General features: G+C 38.0%; 1 long non-coding RNA gene across 1 annotated transcript; it reads right to left on the reverse strand.

Annotated features, from left to right (window-relative positions):
* Positions 1-453: 453 nt before the first annotated feature.
* LOC108428868 lies at positions 454-6430 on the reverse strand. The gene is made up of 2 exons (XR_001857962.2): positions 3871-6430; positions 454-919 (listed from the first exon to the last, which is right to left on the reverse strand). It is a non-coding gene; the product is annotated as an uncharacterized LOC108428868 (long non-coding RNA).
* Between the last annotated feature and the right edge of the window lie 19403 nt (positions 6431-25833).

Raw genomic sequence — 25833 nt, forward strand, 5'->3', positions numbered from 1 at the left:
AAAGCCATTTTATTTGCCACCGAAAATGACCTACACATCACCTTAGTTTTATATGTAATAGTAAAATAGTGGTAAATCTAAAAGTCTTTTGAGGACTATTTTTCCTGAATGGATTCATGAATGGATCTGAAAAATAATATGTTTAAAGCTAATATGTTTAAAAGTTTATATTAGGATGAAGCTTGTAGAAGCATAAAACAGTTCGATATTTGGTTCCTTTCACCACTGTGAACAAATCTGAGTCAGCAGGTTTCTCTAGAATGGGGCCATTCCTATCAAACCACTCTGAATGACTTTGTTTACACCTTAACCACTGAAAATTTTGGCTGTTTTGTCATTTACAGTCTCACCACTCAGCTGATTCAAATATAATATAATTTTATATAATATAATGCATATTCCATAATATTAAGTTTTCTGACATCATGAGCAATACTTAATTCCTAAAGCACATTTTTCTCTTCCTCTTTTTTTCTCTGGAATAATGCATCATATCTATCAACTAAACGTTTCTTATTCTTGCTAATAAGCATTTTGCAAAGTATTCATCAATGGAGGACTTTTAACCTCACATTATATCCTTCCGTTGGACGATATTGCTGTAGAAAGTGAAATGCTTATGTCTTTGTTTCTTGTGTCTTCAATCATGTTGGAAAAATAAAATAATCATGAAAAAAGTGTGAGCTGGTAAGTTCTTCTCTCCAGTCCATGAAGACAGCCCTGAAATCTTTATCCACATAAAGACACTTTGCTATTGTTAGCCATCACCAACCAGAACCCTGCTTTCATCTTTCTTAATTCCCTCTCCTGAGTGAGTGTGTTACATAAAGTCATGTCTGTTGAGAGTCAGAATTCTTCAAGCGTCTCAGAATGCGCACTAATGAAGTCCTCCTGCAGGCTGTAGCATGCTCCTCACAATCTGCAAGACGAGAAAAGATACATTAGAGTGAGAGCCAAAACACACTGCATCTTCAGCTGCCCACAGCCAAAATCAGGCTTTACACAATAATCTTTATAATAACAGGACAAGCAAACAAACAAGAGGAGACAAACACTGCATTCAAGATCAAGGAAGATTAAAACTGTGGTTTCTATGGGAATAATGAAGTGTATAAGTACAGTGTATGTCGAGAGGTTTGCAGACATCTGTTCATCCAGCATTTTTTCTGGAATCATGGGTATTAATAGGGACTTTTGTTGCAATAACAGCCTGTACTCTTCTAGGAAGGCTTAACACTAGATCAGTCGTCACCAACCCTGATCCTTGAGATCTGCCTTCCTACAGTTTCCAACCTCAGTCTGTCCCACCTGCTCCAACTAATTACCTTCTCCAGAAGTCTTTGATTGACTAGTTCAAATGTGTTAGTGTAAAGCAAGTGGCTGCAGCAAGTTAGATGAAATAGGGAACTAAACCTTTCAGATAAGTAGATTCACTCTATCTATCTAGCTAGCTATCCATCCATCCATCCATCCATCCATCCATCCATCCATCCATCCATCCATCTATCTCTCCTATATTGCCAAAAGTATTCACTTGTCTGCCTTCACACGCATATGACCTTGAATGACATCCCATTCTTAATCCATAGGATGTAATATGATGTTGGCCCACGGTTTGCAGCTATAACAGCTTCAACTCTTCTGGGAAGGCTTTCTACAAGATTTAGGAGTGTGTTTATGGGAATTTTTGACCATTCTTCCAGATGCGCATTTGTGAGGTCAGACACTGATGTTGGACGAGAAGGCCTGGCTCGCGGTCTCCGCTCTAATTCATCCCAAAGGTGTTCTATCAGGTTGAGGTCAGGATTCTGTGCAGGCCAATCAAGTTCTTCCACACCAAACTCGCCAAACTTCCACACCAAACTTGGAACAGGAAGGGGCCATCCCCAAATTGTCCAAAATCTCTTGGTCTGCTGAAGCATTAAGAGTTCCTTTCACTGGAACTAAGGGGCCAAGCACAACTCCTGCAAAACAAACCTAGATCATAATCCCCCCTCCACCAAACTTTACACTTGGCACAATGCAGTCAGACAAGTATCATTCTCCTAGCAATGCCAATCGCAGACTGGTCCATCGGATTGCCAGATGGAGAAGCGTGATTGGTCACTTCACAGAATAGATGTCCACTGCTCTAGATTCCAGTGGTAGTACTTTACACCACTGCATTTGAGGCTTTGCATTGCGTTTGGTGATGGAAACGCATTCCATGAAGCTCTCTAGGTTGTTTTTGAGCTGATCTGAAGATCACATGAAGTTTGGAGGTCTGTAGCGATTGACTCTGCAGAAAGTTGGCGACCTCTGTGCACTATGTTCCTTCCATCCATCCGCTGACCCCACTGTATCATTTTGCGTGGCCTACCACTTTGCGACTGAGTTGCTGTCGTTCCCAATCACTTCCACTTTGTTATAATACTGCTGACAGTTGACTGTGGAGTATTTTGAGGTGAGGAAATTTCACAACTGGACTTGTTGCACAGGTGGCGTCTAATCACGGCACCACGCTGGAATTCACTGAGCTCCTGAGAGCGACCCATTCTTTCACTAATGTTTTTAGAAGCAGTCTGCAGGCCTAAGTGCTTGGTTTTATGCAACTGTGGCCGTGGAAGTGATTGGAACACCTGAATTCAGTGATTTGGATGGATGACTGAATACTTTTGGAAATATAGTGTATGTCTCCAGGTCTTAAGCATATTCATTTCAGTTCTGGTGTTTCAGTAAAAAAAGCTTCATCGCTGTAAACAATATTGTTTGACATATTTGGTATAGTAAGTGAACAGTTAAATGCAAGGTCAGCATGTATTGTATTTATAATTTTGGTAACAATTTTCTTGAGCATTCACCTAACCATGCCCTAAATGTCAGATGCCATATGCTTTCATGAGTTAACACGACAGAATTTGTTCAGTAATTTAACAGTCATATTACCATCATTCCTGACATGCTTATTTTTGCTGCACTGCAAAAAATGGAAGGGTGTCAAGTAATATTATCTTAAATCTAGTCAATAAATCTAATATTTCTCCTGTTGAGATTGTTGTAAGATTAATTTAAGATTATTTAACTTATTTTGAGACATTTTTTACTTGAGTGATTTTATTAAGTAAAATTATTTAACTATATTTAGAGATCATTTTTGTGTTGTTTTAAGAAATGTGCTTGAAACCAACAAAATTATCTGCCAATTTAGTGAGATAATTTTACCTGCCACAATGACTGAAAACAACTAAATAAGGTCTAGAAATAAGATATATAATCTTAGAATAAGTGCACAGCCATCTTAAAACAAGAAATATGACATAGATCGGCTAGATTTGACATCAAACATAATGACACTGTAACATTACAATGTTATATCTGTCATGAAAGATCATGAAAGCATATGACATCTGCCTTGATGTGTTCATGACATGGCTATGTCAATGATACGAAGTGTTATCAAAATTTTCCTCTGGTTATGGTACCTACAATACAGTTGGCTGGCTGGTGGTAGTCAGCCTCACTGCAGCGATGGCTCTTGTTCATAATGCTTCCTAGCTGGCGCCTCACCTATTACCAGCTCACTGGTCTGGAGTGAGGGGAAAATTGTATAACTCTGGGGAATTACGGCTGTGTGGGCACGAGCCACCCCACTGCAGGCCTCAGTCCAGTGCCAAAGTAGCCTCCATGGTCCAGTGGCAAGGAGAACAGAGGGTGAATTTGGCTTTTGTGTTGTGTGCTGAAACAGCCTGGCTCTGCCCGAAGGCAGTGCAACAAAAATATCACACAGACTGTCATATATCTGTTTGAGAAGAGGAGGCTGGGGTGGGGTAAACAAGGTGAATACAAGCAAACAAACAAGCAAACAAAATCATCTTACTTTATAAGTCTTACCCAGGTGGTCAGATGCACAATGCAATCTCCTCCTGTGCGGGGACTCAGGCCAGACCATTGTGGATTTGCAGTATTTTAAGGCACGTTGCGAGACGTGTGTGTTTTGATGATAGATACCTATGCCTTCACTGACTCTGGAGCCAAACACACAGCCATACTAAAGCATGGCGCTGGGCTCTGGCACATTTCTAAGACCAAACCTGCACCCAGAAAAGTGCCAGAGCCCATTTGCCAACCCCCTGAAGGAATATGTGAGGAAGAGGGATACAACTAGCATACATTCAGTTAGCCTTACTTTACAATTAAGCTAAGTGGAGGGTATTTTTTACAAACTGTACATGGTATTTTGTAAGAAAATTCATGAAATGGACTTGATATGCCTTTTCCCTTACTAGAAACCTCCAAAGTTTAGTTGCTCTGATGGAATATACAGTTGGTCTTACACTGGGACCATTACTGTGCCCTAAATTCACTCTCTTCCACAAACCATTCCTGTCAGGTTGTCAGAATGAGCTCCTCATCATCTCTTGTTTGAAAAACCAAAGGGAAATCTCAAGAAGCAGGCTGAAGACTGGGCTTCCTAATGCACAGCGATTGCACGCTAGCTGCTATTAATCTGCTTGGGCTTCTTTTCATCCTCTTGCTCACGACACACTGATTAAATGGTCAAGAAAGGCAGAAATAGCTTTGCTCTGCTGTCAAGTGAAGCCTTCATATCTTGTTTTGAAGAAAAGAAGATGAGACTGAGTTAGCACAGTGACATGTCTGCAGACGGGTTAGGCCAGGACATCAGACCGCTCCAGAATTAACACTGTGCTCAGTGCGAACACTGAGGGATGAAATGTTTAGACATCTATGTGACAAAACTAAAGGTAGCAGTGAAAGAGACTGACTCTAGAGCAAGTGGAAGTACAGGTTTAAAGCTAAAGTTGGTCACTCTCATTGCATATTTTTGGGTATTTGCACACATTTCTTTGCATTTATAACTAAACCTAGTATGGTCACTTAAGAAGTAAATAGTCCATATGGTTTGGTGGTAATGAACCCTGCTGGTGTGATACACCTCCCCCTATTGTAGGAAATGTTACAGCATTGCATTGTTGGAAAACAATTAAACAATCACACCAGACTAATCTTAATTAAAGGCCTAACTAAAATCTGCATCAAATTACCTGTCAGTATTGTTGATTTATACATTACATGTCATTTAGAAGAAGCTCTAAGGAGCTCTTTAGTACATATTCACTGAAAACATAAATACAAAAATAAATTGAATATTTAAGAACTAATAAAATGTGAGTAAGTGATTTATTATGTATTGTAAATCTCCATACTGTGTTCTAAGCTTCTGTTCAAATATTCAGAATGTGCAAAATGCTGCTATTATGACGCTAATGCTCTATATATTTTGAACAATATATGAAGGAATTCTCGATGAAGAATGGAGCTGGTGATGTCTGTGGATATAATTGAAAATCCAGAGGACTTCAAATTCAAAAAGAAGTGACCAAATCTTATTCATTCAATTATTACTCAGTTATTTTTCATCAAGAAATTACCATCAGTGTTTGCTTACAATTTTTATTTAATAAAATTGGCTGTTTTCTACTATGCTCTAACTTCTTGTTCACAAAATACTTTAAATTGCGAACCATGTTATATTTTGGTGCCTGGTTTATAAGTGATGGTATTTTTGTGCTAAATAAATAAATACTGTATTTTGTATTACATATTGTCACTGTCAGAGCAAAACCTTGTATCTCCATATTTGTCTTTTTAATTATTTTTGAAGCATTTTTCACAGGATTTGAAAATGTCAGTAGAATTCATGATGAATGGATGATTAGAAATCTTTTCCCATTAACTTTTTATGCAAGGTTAATATTTTTTGTCCTTTTAGAGATACAAGATTTTATGAAGGGCAGCAAATATATAATTTGTTTTCAAATCATCTACGCTCATAATGATACAGACTGCTGAGGCCAAAAGGGGGTATCTGCAAGCTGTGGCCAAACAGAATTACCAGGAGCGCTTTATGCTGAAGCCAACTGACCCCAGGTGACTGCACCACCCCTCTGGTCAACCACCGTCTGTCACCAATTTATTGCACACACACACAAAACCGCAGCCAGTCTGGTTATAAAACTACCTCACAGTGTGTGCCAGAGCTTTGGTTTATCAGCAGAAGGATCCACAAGATCACGTCTGTAATCAGTCTTAATCCGGTGGACTGACCTGTCTGACCTTTCCTTTTAAAAATAAACACTTATGTAATGCTGGTTTGGGCAACTCAGTGACCTCTACATGTAAAAAAACATATTCACAGATTCACCTTTTCTCTACGCTGGTCTTATGAATTCACATGCAGGCCAGTCCTTACTTTTCAGCATTTATATTCTAATCTCTGATATATACAATGTATTATAGAGACCAGGATTGCTCCATATCCCAGGCTCTATATGCTAATTGTCCCATGATGGAATCTTTGGAATAAGACAAGGAAAAGGTGTGCAAAGGTGCTAATGGGCAGGATGAGAGAGAAGCGGGAGTTTAGGCTGTGTCCTTGCAAACTACGGAGTCTAAAAGGCACAGGCACACACCACCGCCACCACTACAATGTTGCCGATGGTGGCAATGACAGCCACCCACAGCCAGATGGCGTCGCTGGAGAACTTGCCCTCCTCCTCCTGCTCCACGGGCCGCGAGAAGCTGGCATTGAGGTTGGAGGTGGAGGTCTGGAGGGACGTGTTGCCATTATACGGGGAATCCATGAAGGCCCCACTGACTGCTGGAAAATGCTGTGAGGGAACAGAAAGGAGATTAATGTACAGATCAGTGAGACTTAGAACTCCCAGTTATCTCGTCGGCTATAATAAAAGCATGATGATTTGTATTTTTGTGTCTCAATAAATAAAAAAATCCTCAAAATAATATTTCAGTCTTTCAAACTTTCAATCAGTCCTGCATTTGAGTTTGTGAGAGAAGAGGAGATATTTTATGTTGATGAAATTGTTGTGCCCACAGTCTTGTTTCGTAGGAATTCGAACAAATGAGAAAAAGGCAGAAGTGCAGACTCGAACCTCTCGATGCAAAATGTACACTGAATTAAATGTAATTAATTAGTGTGGGTTGAGATGACTAGTGAACATGCTCCTATTTTGCATTCAAATCAAATCAAATCACGTTTATTGTCATATCACATTTACACAGGTGGAAAGTGAGTGAAAAACTTGTGTGCATAGCCCCCTTATAGAATTTAAATACAAAAAATGTATATATGTACACATTCATAATATACTGTACACTTATATTGCACTATTCCAATGTACAGTTGTACAGTAATAAGTTATGAAATAAAACTATGAAATGTGCTGCTGTTCACATTCCATATGTGCAGTTACTTTGAGGTAGATAATAAATGAGATGCAGGTACACAGGGGATAGAATACTGATATAGAAATCATCCAGATTATACAAGATATGGATAGAAGATGTACAAGATGTCAGTCTATATGTGTAAGTACAGTACATTCTGTTCTAATTTCATGTCAAAGAATTTTATCAGCAATTTATGTAAATTGGAAATATTTCCAGGAAATATTTCCTGGACTTTAAGAGTTTCTTAGTATTTGGCACTGAACATTCATCTTTCGCTAATAACAGCTTGAATTCCACCAAATTTTCAAAGTGTCTGCATAATGTAATGGTTAAAATGTAAACAAAGGAGCTGACTGTGGTTTGCTTTGCAATGATTATTGTAAAGAAACTTACAGACTCGGGTTCTTTACAGTGGTTATGATGTCTATGGCAGAAATGTAGCCATTTCATTTACAATCCAAAACCACCAGTGAACCTACACGTGTCTTCTGAGTTGTATATGTAATGTTAAGGACGGTAAAATAATGGTCAATCCAAATAAATAAATAAATAAATATAAAAAAGACAAGCTTGTTTTGCCTCACAACACCTTGCATGTTTCTGTTTGCCACTAATGGATTTGAAAGACATCAGTGAGCACATTTGTAACCATTTACTGATGTTCTGTGAGGGGGCTTCAGTACCTCAGACATCTGGTTCCTATCATACTGCTGTGAGCAATTGTCAAGAACAGAGTGTTTCACATCAAAACACCTCTGAATGACTGAAAGTTTATGCTTTAATGACTTAATTATATAGATATTAAAAAAAACGGATGCGATTCCTCTTTAAGCTGGCATCCATAAGTTTGCGCAAAAGCCTCATTGAAGTAGACCTTCAATGGAAGAGGTATATGATAAAAATCTGACCTCATTGTAGAAGGCCTTTAACATGGTCAGTGTAACAAATTTGCACAGTGACTGAGGAGTAGTGCAGAATCTTGAATATCTTTTTTCATTGCTCAAAAATTTTGGTGTGTATCTCCAGGACTAATTCCAAATCATCCCAGATTTTCAACAATGTCTCAGATGTATGGACCTCACTGTACATAATTACATTTAAATGGAATTTAAATTGGAAAGTTAGAAAAAATGATAGTAGCCTGACCTCTAAGGGTTCATGCTAGATTTTTTACATTCATATGATCATTATAAAAAGAGATATTTAGCCTTCATTGCATTCAAAATTATGTTTTTCTCTCTTCTGCCCTGTCAGACAGATGACAAGCTCACAGATGTTTGTTACCAATGCTCTAGACACACTGATTACATAGTAAGCTTAGTTTTTACTACCATGGTAATTGAAGACTCTACAGGGACCAGTTAGTCGTTTATTCTTGCTGCACCGTGGGAGAAAACAGCACTTTGCTGGTTATACTGTAGCAGAGATGTCAAGTTTGGGGACACTTGTGCCAGTAAACTCAGTTGTGACTGTTGCTTGCAGCAAAGTTTGAGTTTCAGCAAAAAAATAAGTATCACTTTTATACATATTATACACACACACACACACACACACACACACACACACAGACACACACACACACACACACACACATTTTCTATGCCGCTTCTCCCTCAGGGTTGTGGGGGGGGGGTGCTGGAGCCAATGGGTGTATATATATATATATATATATATATATATATATATATATATATATATATATATATATAATCATCACAATCATTTTATACACATTGAAAATGTTTTTTTTTATAGTTTTCTCTTAATCATATTAAAATTATATGAAATGAACTCATGAAGCTGGCCAAATTTTATGTATCTGCCTTTTATATTATTGAAAACATTGATTCCAGACTTTTTAAGAGCGATCCAAACCAAAATGCTTTGTCTGATCCACTCATACCAGGACAACACACACAAACACACCACCACATCAGTGTCACTGCAGAGCCGAGAATGATCCACCACCCAAATTATTCCTGCTCTGTAGTGGTCGTGTGAGGGTCTTGACTGTTGAAAGTCAGGGTGAAAGGGGCATAAGAAACTATAGAGATTATAGAGCATAGAAAGTATACAGATGGACCACAGTCTGTAATTGTAGAACTACAACGTGCACCTATATAGTAAATGGAGCTGATAAAATGGACAATGAGTGTAGATACACTAGCTGATCAGTGTATATAAAATGTTTATGGCATGGTTATGTCAATATGTAGCAGGCTTCAAGTAAAGCATTACTGCGTTTAGCAGCACATTACAGATGTACCCATCACTGCAATGTGTAGGAACCAGATAACACCCTTATCATTTTAATCTGCTTCATCTGAGCTTCAGACAACTACCAACAGGCAGTCCTCTGGTTAAAAGCTGGAGGAGTTACAGACGATATCAGACATGCACTTCAGTCCTGTTTCCTCTCTGGCTGTGATGTGCAGTGAGATGTGGCCATTCACACTGCTCTGAGGCCAGCTGGGGGAATAAACTGAACATCTGGACCTGAGCTGCAGACCATAACCCTGCACTCACAGTGTGTGTGTATGAGCTGGATGACTTTTTATATAACAAAAGTCATTGTGTCATTTCAGGCCCTAGCACACAACTTTATTCAGTGTTGCACTAAATTATGCATTACAGCTGCTAAATATTAATATCGCTGTGAGTGTCTGTGAGTGTTTCTGTACAGCAGTGGTGCCAAATACATAAAAATATATTCATCAAAAATAAATATAACTAGTGAAAAGAGAGCAGGTCAAACATGACAAATTTATTTTAGTCACAAAGTAGAAGGGCAAAGCCAGCTTGATAAGACAGAAATATATTTTACTTCCACATACATTTTTGATATATATATATATATATATATATATATATATATATATATATATATTTATGTGTGTGTGTGTGTGTGTGTGTGTGTGTGTGTGTGTGTGTGTGTGTTTGTGTTCACATTTGGACTTTGTTTACTTTAGGAAGCTAAGTAGTAACACTGTACTAAAACTAACCCCATCATGTGGAGGCTGTATTTATTCTATACATAATTGAAATAATATGGGGGCGAATCCTTTCACATGCACACAACTCAGAATATTTATGATGACAAAAGTTACTTTTGTGGTACAAACATAGTCCTTATTGTGAATCTTAAGAGATATATGTCTGAATGCTGTCAACATTTGCGAAGGATGTTGCTATGGGAACACGGGAATATGACTAAAAGCATGTATAGTTTAATCTATTTTACTACATTAACTATCCATGTTACATTTTACCACATGTTACTTGGTGCACTCCTCTCCTCAATCATCCACTGTCAGTGCAGTTGTGTTCATGCTGTTCAGATGATGGGTTCAGAAGGGCGGTAGCAATATAAACAGCCTTATCAAGCATGGGTAAAATAATTTAGACAATTTAGAGCTTGTTATTGAGAGAAGGTCTTGATTGACCGCTAAAGTTGAAACATTTTTTCCGCACCATGCTAAGGGTTTGTGGTGAAGTGCTGGCTAGGGAATGCAGGTCCAGTAAGTAAGTTGACTTACTATTTGATTATTCTTCTGAAATTTCTGTGATTTGAAGGTGTTTGTGGGGCAGGGACATTGGTTGGATGGAGGGCTGGGGGGTTAGGAGGTGAGTTGACAAAGAGTTATGTTTAAGTTCTGAAAGTTCTATTTTGAACACGCCCAAAAATTTGGGCCACTAGAAAAAAGAGGTGAGAACCCCTTGGACCCCTTTGTTAGACTATTTGCAATATGCAGCTAAGGATTTAAAAATATTAGAAGTGTAACCTAGGCACCACTCAGAAGGGTGTAGAGTGGAGAAAACACTAAATGTGTTACATGGCATAGCTTTAATGTTGAGCTCAGGAGCTACTAAATACATCCAACTTCCACTCAGCACATGGAAGTTGTGTCCAAACCAAATGACCAATTAGCTTGTGCAAACCAAACATATATTTGGCCCACTTTGAAAGGTTCACCCCATAAAAGTATCATGTACTAAGGCTTATTATTCAGTAACTACAGGGACTTCAGTGCAAACTGGCTTAGCTATGCTTAGGATATGGAAGTGTGTAATAAAACTTTGGGCATGAAAGTCACTTTTCAGACAAGTTTCAAAGGAGGTCAAAGGGAAAAAGCACCCTTTCCACTTCACGTGTTTCCATTCATCATGCAAATGTCTGATAGCTCCCGTCTGGGCCTGGCATATGGTGACACCAGTGTTCTAATACAGGTGCATGCTGGGTCCCGTGGTCTGATACACTTTCTAACTGCTTTCTTTCTCCACCTCATTGCCTCTATATCTTCACAGTGAGAGCTTTCATTCATCAGACACAGACACACTCATCACTCTAACGTCTGACAGCAACATAGCAAAGGACACAGACGCTCGTCCACAGTTTCGCTTTGGCTCAGAATTCTCATTTTTAAACTGACCTGGAATGAGTGAACATCTTAAACCTCAAAAATGCAATTACATGGTGTAATTTTGTATTAATTACTTTTCACTAGCAGTGGCATAGGCAAATATACACTTTGGATGGGCTTGTGAAGAAGTGGCAAGGCAAAATGTGGTAGATATAATTTCCAAGCACACTAATGTCCTGTTCTGACATCAGACTACTGGCTATTGCTGACGGCAGTCATCACTGGACCTATTCTAATGTTTCAGCCTTCTTGTGATACAAAATAACAGCAAGACTGTGTACACATCCACCAGTAAGCTGGATTGAGGTAAACACAATCAACACTGAATTTCACTGACCAACAGCACATTTCACCATAAAATATACATCCACTCACAATAGGCACAACTTTTGTCCAGTGAAGTTGGCATAACTAAGTTAACCTCTTATTCTCCAGGGTATGTTTTTGTTCGTCCAGCTGAATTTACATGACCAAACCAAAGGCAAAATATTCAGTAACTGCATGAAATAAATGCAAAATTTATTTATTTACTTATTTTTTTAAAGCTTCCCCCAAATTAACAGAACATGTGTTTTATGATCTACACATATTGCTATATGCTTACAATTTACTGCTGAAAGCCAAAAATCTCTTTGTATTATTTAATAAAAATAATTTTTACAGCGTTTATCACTGAAGAGAAGCCATTTGTTTATAGTTTGTAGCCCAGATTTGTGGAAAAATGGGTCAACTTCCAGTAGAAAAAAACGTGGGAGTTAAGCTTCTTATATTATAAGGGTTAAAATGACATCCCCATCTATTTGACTAGAAAGAAGACAGTTACAGTCTCATATGACACGCACCTTCTGAATGTATCTTATGAAATATGAAAGTTATGAAGAATATGAAGTGCGTTTTGGAACCACCGGTGGTCTCAAGGAGTTGGAGTTGACTTTTTTTTTTACTTTTAATTTTACATCTGCCCCTGGGTACATATTTAAAACACAGCTGGTTCAGATTCAAACAAGATCTAAAAACAACCAGAATTTAAATGTCTGAGGCAAAGGCAGATAGCAAGCAATGATTAAAGAGCTGAGAAATCAAGTGGAGCTTCATAGAGAGCATAAAGATTTTGAGTTCAATCAATAGCATGTTTATGTCTGTAAGCAAATTATGTAATTATTTTATCATTATTTGACTTTGATGGAAAATTGTTGTGTAATAAATTATTCTTTACATTGTTTCTATGTTTTTATCATTATATCACTACATAATAAATAAAAAAATGCTAAAACAGAAAGTAAATTAAAAGTAAATATAATTTATTGCATAACTCATGATATAATTATGTACATAATTACCTAATTCCATTTGCATAGTGTAGCAAATCGAAAGTGATATGATAATCCTTTAAATATCCCACTATAAATAGCCAATAGTCATTTTCCAATAGTTCACTAATGATAGTTAGTATTTATTTGTTACCTATGCATTAAGTGTTACCCCTTGAATGATTAAACATTGATTTAATTTTTCATTGATTTTCAAATAATGAAAGCATTGTCTTTCAGAAATGTCTTCCATAAAGGTATTATCATAAATATAATATCATATCATTCATGTATATCATAAATAATTTATGCTTATAAATACAATATAAAATCAAACTTTTAACTAATGATTAGGAATGTATAAAACAGTCTGAATAACCACTTAAAATTAAACTTCTACTTTAAAAAAGTGCACTTAGATTTCTACAATTCATAATCATAACTGATTATTAAAATGTGACTAAATCAGTAAGTTAATGGTTAATGTCAAGTTATTAGATACATTTTAAGTTTATTAGACCTAATATTATAGAGTTTAACTTGACTTGCAAGGCTTACGTTGTGAATAAGCACCATGCAATGTTCAAGTGATCTGAGAGCAAGATCTGAGGTGGTGGATCTCTTCTCTCAGTCTTAATTCAGATTAATGATGCGCCACTTTGCAAGTGATCATGAATGACATGCACTTTTCTCTCATTATCTGCAGCGATAACATGGTTCAGCATGCTACACACTGACATCCATGAAAAATTTGGAAATAATTCTTCTTAATAACTTCTAATGAAAGGCATGAAATATGAAATGAAGAGAGTTTGATGACGCGCCCACCCCAGAGCCAGCTGTCACTGTTGTAAGCTTCTCCCATGTCACGAGAACACCACTGGGAGCACAAAAAGGGGGAATGCCTTTGGAATATGGTTCTCCTCCACACTGTGGAATTTGAATCCTTTATTATACCAAGATGTTCTATTTAAAAATAATCTCACCTTCTCACAAAATATACTCATTTTTAAGCAATTGCAAATGGAGGAATAGAGGATCAACAGGCATATTCTTTAAAATAGACATTCAGACATGGTCCTCAGTTTAGATCTACAGTTCTAGGCGAGACACTAGGTATAGAACCTTATGTTTTGTGGAGGTCATTTAAACTTGCACAGGCTTCGGGCTGTCACCAGTGGTGAAGGCAGAAGTACAATTTTGGGTAGGCCTGTGAGAAAATAGGGGTAGGCCAGCTTGGTAGATTCCATTTCCAAATGTGGTATATTCTGCAATGCTGTAACATCTGTCACATCTGCCTATTGCTGACAACAGAGCTGTCTTACCCTACCTATTCCAGTTCTTCTGCCCACTGGTGATACAAAACAATAGTTAGACTGTGCACACATCAACCAAAATGCTAGTTCATATAAGCCCAACCAACACTGCAACACCCTTCACTATAAACCATGCTCTCCATCTGTTCAGCATAAATTATGCCTAATGAAGAGTTCAAATCAGACAGCTGAGATTTAAACAGACAAGGAAGACAACACAGTAAACTTAAAACCCTGAAGTGTCCTTTGTCTGACTCATGCTGCCACAACAGACATACAAATACTGGATTATGGGCCATTTATGTTTTACCTTTGGTGACTCACATTGAAGTAGATGTTTACCTTGCCTGTTAGTAATGGTTAGGATTTGATAAACTACAGATTATTTTGATAATTCTTCTTCTTCTTCTTCTTTCGGCTGCTCCCTTTAGGGGTCGCCACAGCGGATCATCTGCCTCCATCTTGCCCTATCCACTGCCTCCTCTACTTTTACACCAACCATCTCCATGTCCACCTTCACTACATCCATAAACCTTCTCTGAGGTCTACCTCTTCTCCTTCTACCTGGCAGCACCATCTCCAGCATTCTTTGATCAATATATCCACTATACCTCCTCAACACATTTCCAAACCATCTCAACCTGGCCTCTCTGGCTTTATCTCCACACTGCTCCACCTTCACTGTCCCTCTGATCTGCTCATTTCTAATCTTGTCCATCCTTGTCACTCCCAACGAAAATTTCAGCATCTTCATCTCCGCCACCTCCAGCTCAGCCTCCTGTCTTTTAGACAGAGCCACAGTCTCCAAACCATACATCATAGCAGGACCCACTACTGTCTTGTAAACCTTCCCTTTCACTCTTGCTGCTATCCTTCTGTCACACATCAGCCCTGACACCCGTCTCCACCCACTCCATCCTGCCTGCACCCTCTTCTTCACCTCTTTTCTACACTGTCCATTGCTCTGGATGGTTGACCCAAGATATTTGAAGCCTTTACAACCTCTACTCCTTGCATCTTCACCTTTCCACCTGCCTCCCTCTCATTCACACACATGTATTCCGTCTTGTCTCTACTGACATTCATTCCTCTCCTCTCCAGTGCAAACCTCCACCTCTCCAGATTCTCTTCCACCTGCTCTGTACACCACAGATTACAATGTCATCTGCAAACATCATGGTCCATGGAGCCTCCTGACTGACCTCATCTGTCAACCTTTCCATCACCATTGCAAACAAGAAGGGGCTGAAAGCTGATCCCTGATGTAACCCTACCTTCACCTTGAAACCAGCCATTAGGGGTGTACTTTGTGTACTTCTGGTGCTGGTCCCAAGCCCGGATAAATGGTGAGGGTTGCGTCAGGAAGGGCATCCGGCATAAAACTTTGGCCAAAACTATCATGCGGATCACAAATATGATTATTTTGATAATTAACAAACCAAAAATAGCTCTAAAGCCAAAGATTCAAATAATTCCAAAATGCTTTATGAGAAAACTAATGAGACTTTAGGAAAACTTTAAAAAATTGAATACCCTGCTGTTAAAAAGATTTGGAATTTTTTTCAGTAATATAAAACCAGTTTTTTTTTAAAGATGTGTAATTTCATAATTTAAATATAATAATAATAATAATAATAATAATAACAATAATATTGTTATCTTTTAACAACAGGCAACATTTCTTATAACTCTGAATGTTCAGGTTTTTTGAAGCATGTGCCTAAGACTCGGCCTCACTAGTTTGGTGCGCTTCATTGGAACGAAGTAGTCTCATTCAGTATATTACCTAATTCTACAATGAACATCTTAACTGAATGAGCAGCTTAAAGTCTTGAGTTTGTGTAGTTCTGAATTTTCTTTACGATGTTTACTGGTTCCATCTCTTTCTGCAGGCCCACTAGTCGCCATTCTGCTGGTGAAATAGAAATCAACTGGTATACACAGATCAGGCACAACATGATGACTACCTCCTTGTTTCTACACTCCTTGTCAATTTTATCAGCTCCACTTACCATATAGGTGCACTTTGTAGTTCTACAGTTACAGAGTGTTGTCCATCTGTTTCTCTGATACTATTTTAGCCCCATTTTACCCTGTTCTTCAGTGGTCAGGACCCCCATGGACCCTCACAGAGAAGGTACTAGTCGGGTGGTGGAGCATTCTCAGTACTGCAGTAACACTGACGTGGTGGTGGAGTGTTAGTGTGTGTTGTCCTGGTCTGAGTGGATCAGACACAGCAGTGCTGCTGGAGTTTTTAAACACCTCAGCATCACTACTGGACTGAGAAACCAACCAAACCAACCAAAAATATCCAGCCAACAGCGTCCTGTGGGCAGCATCCAATGACCACTGATGAAGGACTAAAGGATGGTAAACACAAACTGTGCAGCAGCAGATGAGCTCTCGTCTCTGACGTTACATCTACAAGGTGGACTGACAAGGTAGGAGTGTTTAATAGAGTGGACAGTGAGTGGACACAGTGTTTAAAAATTCCAGCAGCACTGCTGTAGCTGATCCCACTATTACTTATTTTCATCAAAATATATTCCACCAGAGTTATTTGGAGGTACCTCCAAAACAGGCAGAAATTGCATTTTAAGCCTACTGTGCAAGGATTGAAAGATAAATTGTGTGTGCAAGGGTTTGTTTACCCTGTACGTAGCACCATCAGTGGTGGAAATGAATGCTTGCAAACAACAAGACTGAGTCATGCAAACAATAAGTATGCGAAATGAAGAGTGTAGCTGGCAGGCTTCTGCTGGCTGTCAGAGAGAGACATTAAGGAGCAGCCATGCTAAAAACTCCCCCTCAAACATGCACATCACAGCCTCTTTCTGTCACTTTAAACCATCCATTTGGCCAACCACTGGAAAAAAATGTGTATGACCACATTTTTATATATGCAATGTGATTCAATGGGGTTGTTAGATTATATGCATATGACAACTGTAGATACTGTATGAAAGCACTGATGCTGAGAAACATCCTCTGTGAAACATGCCAGTCTGGAAAGTTCAATACTCCATTATTGTTAATTGTCAGTCTGCAAATGATGATTGATTTTCACACCTGACTGTCTTAGTATTAGTATCAGTATTGGGGAATACAAGCTATTCAGCCCTGAGCTTGATTCTGACAGAGATCATCACATTAACATTTTTTAGTCAGGCTCCAAAGGACAGTTCAGCTTTACTACAACTGGTCAGATTTTTAAAATCAAATCTCCTGTAGTCCTGTTTCAGAAAGCTCCACATTCACCTCAAATTGCTTCATGCATTGTACATACATGTCGTCACCAACTGCAGGTTTTCTTTTTTTTTAACCCAAGCTAAGCAGTTTATTTAATACAGTTACTTTCAGTCATTCTTCATTAAAATGCACACTGCTCAGAAAAATACATCCTCTATGTGACACCATATTACATCTATACTAAAAGATGTCTCACTGGACTGCTTACAAGGTACAACTTCCTACTACTTACTGACGATGTCCTATGTGGCACTGCTTCCAATTACATATTTCATATCTCCTTACTGTCCACCTTTCTCCTTCGAGAGTACGTCCAGCTCTAGTCTTGCAGAGCCAGATGTGATGTTGTATCAAGATTGCATTAAGAAGAGTTTCTTGGGGTTTTTGTTTTTTCCAGCTGTGCTAACTCACATTACCTTCATGGGCTAATGACAAACTTGCAGTGGGCTAGCTAGTTGTAGTCTAGTCTTGCAGAGCCAGATGTGATCTTGTATGGAGATCATGCTAAGTGAAGATTTTTGGGGGGACTTTTCAGCCATGCTAAGTAAATTACATCCATGGCATCCATAGGCAAATGACAGGTTGTGCGATGGACAGTGCATCGAATGGACCTTTAGCCTCCTTCTTTAAGCTCCACCTTCATGAGCCGTTTAAATGGTGTAGAAATTTCACTCAATTTGTTCCCACTCTATATTAAGCCTAACTTCCCACCCACAGGTGTTTAGGAGTGGGTTTTCCTGGAAATGAGAGTGGGAGGTGTGGCTTGTGAGGATTCTTGGAGTTGTACTGTTCAGACTGTGAGGCGGAAGTGATGTACTAAAGATGTTATAAAGGAGGAGACTGGCCACTGGCTACGCTATGAATGGGAAAGTTTGCAACGTTCAACATGGGGTCTGTTTGCAAAGAAAGTCTCACCCTTCAAGACAAAGAGTCAATCAGCTTGCTGGTTACACCATGAGCATTGATGAGAGTTTATATATTTATTTATTTATTTATTGAAAAGGTACAAATAGACCTTTGGGGGAAGAAGCATCTACACATGTACAGAAATAGTACAGAGATGTTATTTAGTCAGACTTTCAGCAGAATGTCACACAGTTGTTTACTGCATTCATGTTAAAATTGCATGTTTTATAAAGCAAGATTATGTGGCTTCATAACATCAGGTTTCATAACACATTATAAAATCTGTTCATAAGAACATTGTGGACACTGATGTTGTAATGCACTATAAGGATTTATAGAGCTTTATGCCAAACTGTTACAAGCTTTAAGTAAGTTTGAAAATAATGTGTTTTAAATATTAAGGAAGTGTGATTTCAGTACAGGTTATCTCATCTAACTGGTAATACAGCTTTTCCAAATTAGGAATAGTCTAAGGCTTGAATTAGCTGGTTTAAAGCCATAGCCAACATTATAATATATTATGCATGTAATTATAAAATATTATATATCACATATAATGCCTTATGAATGCATTTATAATACATCAGTAATACATTAGTCATAGTACATATAAAACATATTTTCATTAAGTGAATATTAAAATATCAAAATAGCTATTCAACTAATAATCAAAACTGAGATTTTAAATGTTTTATTTGAATGATGTAGCTTATTAAAATGAAATATAATCATTACAACTAGAAATGATTTCACATAAGTTTTTTTTTGTAATAAAACCAAAATTGTCTGTGCAGGTTTATACATCACATTCCTGAAAAAAAAAACTGTTTCAACTTTACAATAAATGAACACTAGGGGGTGGGGGGGTGCATTTCTACCCCATTCTCTGCTACAGTTTTGCTTATGTTTGTATATAAATGTTACATAATCATTCATTAATTTCCTTTATGCATTATTATTTTCTTACTGATTGACATTGTACAGTCCTTCTCTTCGGCTGGCCAACATCTCATGAACATATGAACGGGAACAGAAACACAACTACCTGACACAATGAACTTTTATTGGCCAGCACTGAGAGGATATTTCACCAAAATCTCAAACCTTATTACAGACATTTCATTTTAAGGCATTTTGCCACTGTGCCACTGCCCAGGGTCATGCCACCCTTTTCTGAATACTTTTGCCATCATCACAATAAAATCATTGCTCTGCAGACCACAATCAACCTTTGGACGACTCAAACAAAGAGGAAAAACTGAGGAGGCAGACAAGTTTTTTTCATGCTTAAATGGTCACTTCCAAAACCCAATAACCATATCCAAGACACTCTAAAATATTACAAACCTCTCATGTGCTCTTTCAATCCAATAAACGCTCAATTATGAAACAATCCCTGCTCAACTATTGATTCACTCCAGTGTGTCCACTAATGTAGAACATAGTGCTGTGACTGCAGTCCAGCTTTGCGCGCTGTTCAGGATTTCATAATATGAATGAAATGGAAAGTCAAACTGATCAGACATGAGTTCGTTCGGTTGACTTTCTCCACCAATTCTATTTTAGCAAGAACAGTAGCCTTGAAACAATACCAGCAATAATATAAGTGCTACAGTCTGCAGTAACTTAAAAACACAATGTATTTACTGTGCACTGTCTCACAATGCTGCTATAGACATAGGCGCCATCAAGTGTTGCAGAAGTGAAGGGACAAGGTTCTTTAAAGCTACATTATTTGAGCTTCTTTTGTCTAAATTTAAAGAAGTAGCATTACTGAGGTAGGAGAAAAAAAAACATCCTAAAATATGGCGTGTCTGTGTGATGCAGTGAGTCGCCCTATAAAGCCTGAAATAATCATTTCAAAGTCAGAAGTGTCAGATCAGATCTTGTGGGAGTTGTAAATTTTTACATATGACTTTCACATGCACAGCCTCAAAAAGAAGGTCCAGCTTGATGTTCAGGTCTAATATGCAAAGTCTACAATATACTGATACATCGCTGCTGTGGAAGCAATACCTTGTATCTCCATTTTTTGTTGTTTTCCAGTTTTTGACAGATTTTGAAAATCTGTTGGCCTTTATATTGTGTGTAAATTTCATAATGTATAGACCAAAAGAAAGAGCCCAAAATGACTTGGAAAAATGTCTGGTTCCATTGACTTACATTAAAAGTAAAGTAATTTTTTTCCTTCTCCTGTAAAGTTACCACTTTGGAGATAGAAGACATTTACATCTCTCAGAAGATGCATCCTTTACTAAGTTTTGGCTGAGTTCTCTTACAATATCACAGTCATTAGATTCATCTTTTGAGGGAAGGTATCCAAAACAGAGCCCATGTTAGAAAATGTCCTTCCGCACATTGCATGCAATTACATATTTCCACCAGAGACCTCCAAAATCTTACATAGTGTAGCTCTAATTAAGTGTGTCTACAGAATTATGACTATGATAATCATCATCTTCACACTTCACAAGCTAAGCACAGTAAATTTTCCTTTGCAGCCCTTTCACCCCAATGGACAGAAACTAAACGAAACAAAACTCACACAGAGTGGAACATCAGACTCACCAGTGATATAAGCAAAAATGTTTTAAACATCTCTTCATTTTGTAACCACTTCAACAATTTCACATTCACTTACACACATCAAAACAGAAAGAAAACTTTGCAATTCAAATAAATACATCTGTCATAACTGTCCTGACAAAACCTGCAAAATTCCTCATAAATATATTTTTATATTTAAAATATATAATAATATATTTTATATTTAATAAATTCAAATGTCTACAGAATTCAATAGTTGACATGTAAACAAAGTGTTTCAGAGTGGTTTTATGTCAAATGCATCGTAGTAGAGAAACCAATTTCTTTACAGTGGTGTTGATAGGAATGGGTCTTTGTGATGGTTCCTACAAATCAAATTGGTCACTTTGCAAAATGACCAGTGAACCTGCACATGTTTTTTGCCTTGTGTCCTGCGTGTACCACTCTGTCATGAATGACTTATATATAGGTCAAAATATTTTCTCAGGATATGAGAGCCAACAGGACACACTGAAGGTAATGCAGATTCAAGTCAAGATAGGAGAGTAAAGAGGAGTGATAGTGATATATAAGAGGATTAGACATACAAGAGATAATGAGAGATATAGGAGAGTATTAAAGGTGTATCTCAGGTAATAGAAGAAGCAATAGGATATATGAATGTATACAAGAATTCAGGGGGGAATTCAGAGGGTATAGAGTAGCTAATGGGTTACATACGGACAGACGCAAATGTTTGAACATCCCCGGTCAAATTTTTTGGGCAAAGGTTTGGGCACTCCTGTTCAAATTACAGCTTAAGTGATAATAAGACAACACACTCTCCACAGAGAACACACTTAAATATGGCTTTTTTTTTTGCATATTTTATTGCAGTTTTTCTTCACATAGGGAAAAAAATGAAACATTTAATATAAATTATGCCATAACTTTTATATTTCATGTGTTAAATTAAGCAAATAAACAATAATTTTGTATTAAAATGTGCAGAAGTGTGTTCTCTGTAGAGGATGTGTTCATTTACTTTCACTTAGAAAATCAACAAAACATGTAATTTGGTCAGTGGTGTCCAAACTTTTGCATGCAACTTAAGATATAGGAAAGCACAAGAGACTACAGAGAGTACATCAGAGAAGGTACAGGAGATAATAGGAGTATAGGTAGTCATATCAGAGAAGATTAATAGAGGAATAATAGGGGCAAAGGAGGCATTACATATGAGACACATGAGTTAATCAGAGTATAAGAGGCTCATCAGAGGAGAAAGCAGAGTTAACAGCAGTACATGAGGTATATAGGATAGGAGCCAATATAGGATATTGGAAAATAGTGGGTATAACAGGGAAGACAATAGGACATATGGGGTTGGTATGGAGGTACAGGAGAGGATAGGACAAATGGGAGTTGAAGGAAGAGGTTGAAGTTGAAGAGTTAGAGGACGAGAGAGAGAGAGCGAGAGCGCAGTACCTCAGGCTTCAGTTCCTGTGTAGAGTCGAGTGCAGTGATGCACCACTTTGGCAGTGTGTGCTTTTAACCAGAGCGCATCGACCATGCAGCGCATTGATTGGACCAGCGTGTGTGGGCATGTGTGCATGCGAGTGCGAGTAAGTTTTAATCTTGCTCTGGACGGATTGCTCCCAACAGATTAATGTCAGCCTCCAATGATCTGCTGGCTTTTACTAGCTTTCTAGAAAATCCAGCTTTATCGCGCTAAACAAACCTCCACACTCCTCCTCTCTTCTCTCCCATTATAAGCTCTCTCTCTCATCCCCTGTTTCTCTCGTCCCAGTCAGACCCATCTGTTTTGTCATATGTTTGTTGATATGGATGTATGAGAGATAGAGAGAGAGAGAAAGAGAGAGAGAGGATCTACATTAATGCATTAAGCACGGCAGCAGTTGCAGGATTGGCTCTCGCTAAGCACATTTGATTAATATTGAGAAGACAGGTCATGGTAGTGACCTGCTGCTCAGTGGTCATCTATTCTTATATAACATAGCATGCCGAAGTAAAGAGATTGCCGTTCAAACATTAGACTGAGAAAAAAATCCCTTTGCCTCAATAAGAAGTGAATCAGCCAGACCTGTTTGGTGTTTGTTTCATTAATTTTGCATTAGAGCTTTGTAGATATTAATTTTACCAACTCTTTTTTACTTTACTATGAAAGTTTTTGATATTGTTTGTTAACTTTTTAGAAACAGCAGAGACAAGAAAGGGCTCTCATGTTTGTGTTTGTTTTGTATTATTAAAATAGTTTGGATGCAACAGACTTTTCTCAAAGATGGAAGTCATGCTACCATGGGGGGAACATGAACATGAAAAATCAATCTCTGTCTGACAAGAGAGCAGAGAGCATTCAGCCTTTAGTGCAGTGTTCTGAAAGTCATCCAGCTGAATTTGGATGAATAATAATGATCAATAATAAAAGCAAATGGAAGTTAATGAAAGTAAGGTAAATACATTTCTCTGTCCCTTTTTATCTCAACATTAGGCTCTTTAAATGATGTGTTCATGAATGCTGGAATGGGTAAGCAGGACAGACAGAAGACCTCTTAGTGGGTCCATAGCATTTTAAGCCAGTTCCGGTGAGGAAATGTTTGAACTCACACATATGAGCACATGACTCCTTAGACAAACTATAACTATTACATCCAAGTATATCTATAGTAATTTAGGTGTTAAACCAGCGGCCCCCTCCTTAAGTGCTATAGCTTTGGTTTGTCGATGGCAAATGAGTCTTATACAGTGGTTAGAGTTTAGATGAAGCTGAAGATTGCACCTTAAATGATGTAGCAGTTACATTCAGACAACTGTACAGGTGCTAGTGTGTAACTGCTGCACTTTTTAAGATGTAATGGAAATAAGAATATGACTCTACCATCAGCCCGGAGAGATTAACGTATCAAATTCAGTGTGACTGTGTGAATCTGGAGCTGGCTGACACAGATGGGATGCTCTAATGAGTTCAGTACTGTTTTTATTACCAAAGTAGAAAGTTTCACAGGTGAATAGTGAAGATGACAAACCTGCTTAAAGAGGGTGAGGACATATCTGAGCAGGAGGGCAGTGAGAAATGCTAACTTAATGCATATTTTTATGTCACATTTAAGATAAAAACTTCGCACATTTGGGCTGTTCAGAGCTCACTATTACTATTAAGTTGGTTATTTTTTCACAGATTTCTATGAGATAATGAGCAATCACCGACTCTCGAAGGACCCTGAAAAGACCTGGAGACCACTAGTGGGCCCAGTGGGTGAGAAACCTGATCTATGGGGAATAAACTTAAATATGGCATTTTCAAAATTTTGGTGCAAAATTTATTGTTTCACATACTGAAAAAAATAAATGAATAAAATATAAAATGTGCTATAATGTGCTTGTATGTTGAGCAAGTAAACAGTAACTGTACATAGAAGTGTGTTAATCAAGAAATCATGTCATTTGACCAGGGAGGCCCAAACCTTTGGATATGACCGTAGATAAAAAAAAATTTATTATCTTCATGCTAATCTCCATCTCTTTTATCCACAGCATCTCTCCAATCCCCCCCATTCTCTCTCTCTCTCTCTCTCTCTCTCTCTCTCTCTTTCTCTCTCTCTCTCTTTCTCTCTCTCTCTCTCTCTCTCTCTCTCTCTCTCCCTTTCCTTCTCTCTTCTCCTCTCTCACTCAACAACAGCTGCTTTGCTGTCCCTGTGATGCATGAACAGCTTCATCTGTCACCTGAGTGGTTTAATCTCACTCACAGCTACAACACACCATGTTCCAGACATGCACTCTAATACTGGACTGGATGTTGGGGCCTCCGCATAAACCTGTAACAGCTGGAGCAGCAAAGCACCCAAATTGTTCAAACTGCCTCACTTTAAAGTGGCATATCACCATTTAAGTACCATATATATGAAATGCTAACAGTTAAACCTGGACCACATGGCAAAAATGTAATATCATGATGCATGAAGAAATTCTCATAATTCACACTGTGCATTACTAAGTCCAATTTTTCTTAAGTTTATAAATTAGTTGGAATGGACAAACTGCAAGGAACAAGAAGAAAAAATCTGACAAAATCTGGACATGGTCTTAATGTGTCGCATGTATAATGTATGATACATATTGTATGTATTGCATCATTTGTCTTAATAACAATAACTTCATCATTGCCAATTTTATATTAGGGATGCACTGAAATGGGAATTCTGGTACGATGCCAATCTCTAATATTTTTCGTGTACATATTTACATATACAAGTCCAGATGCTTGGTGCCAATACATGCAAAAGTCAGAGATGATCATTATTTAATTTACTGTCAAAATCAGCCATTAGGTACAAGTTATTCATTTTCAGCATTGGGAAAAATATAAATGTTTACATGTTACAAATATAAACAGGGTGATTCAAAAAGATTCATCTGATTTCAAAGCTCCATATTTTTACACTTGTGAGGTGCCTAGGACCCAATCACATACCAATTGAAAGAGGGGTCATAGAGTTTCTGACTGTCGCCAGAAGATGGCTCCCTTCAGTCTGAGAGGAGATGAGACCCCTGAGAAGAAAGTGTTCTGTGTTCTCCACTTCAATAAGAGTGAATTCACCATAAATCTGCAACGTGATTTTCATGGGCAGTGAACCTCCAACAGCTCAGAGCATTCGTCGTTGGTTCCCCAACACTGGATGATCTCTGAAATCACACTGAAAGAACCGGGAGTGTAGCAACACCTGACACACTCAATCGAGTATGGGATGAATTTGACTATGGCGTTATTGTCCATACAGCTGGAGGAGGTTCATATTGAACACTTGTAAAATTACATAATAAACTTTATGCCCATTT

This window comes from Pygocentrus nattereri, chromosome 7, assembly GCF_015220715.1.
Source record: "Pygocentrus nattereri isolate fPygNat1 chromosome 7, fPygNat1.pri, whole genome shotgun sequence".
In the NCBI taxonomy this organism is placed as follows: domain Eukaryota; kingdom Metazoa; phylum Chordata; class Actinopteri; order Characiformes; family Serrasalmidae; genus Pygocentrus; species Pygocentrus nattereri.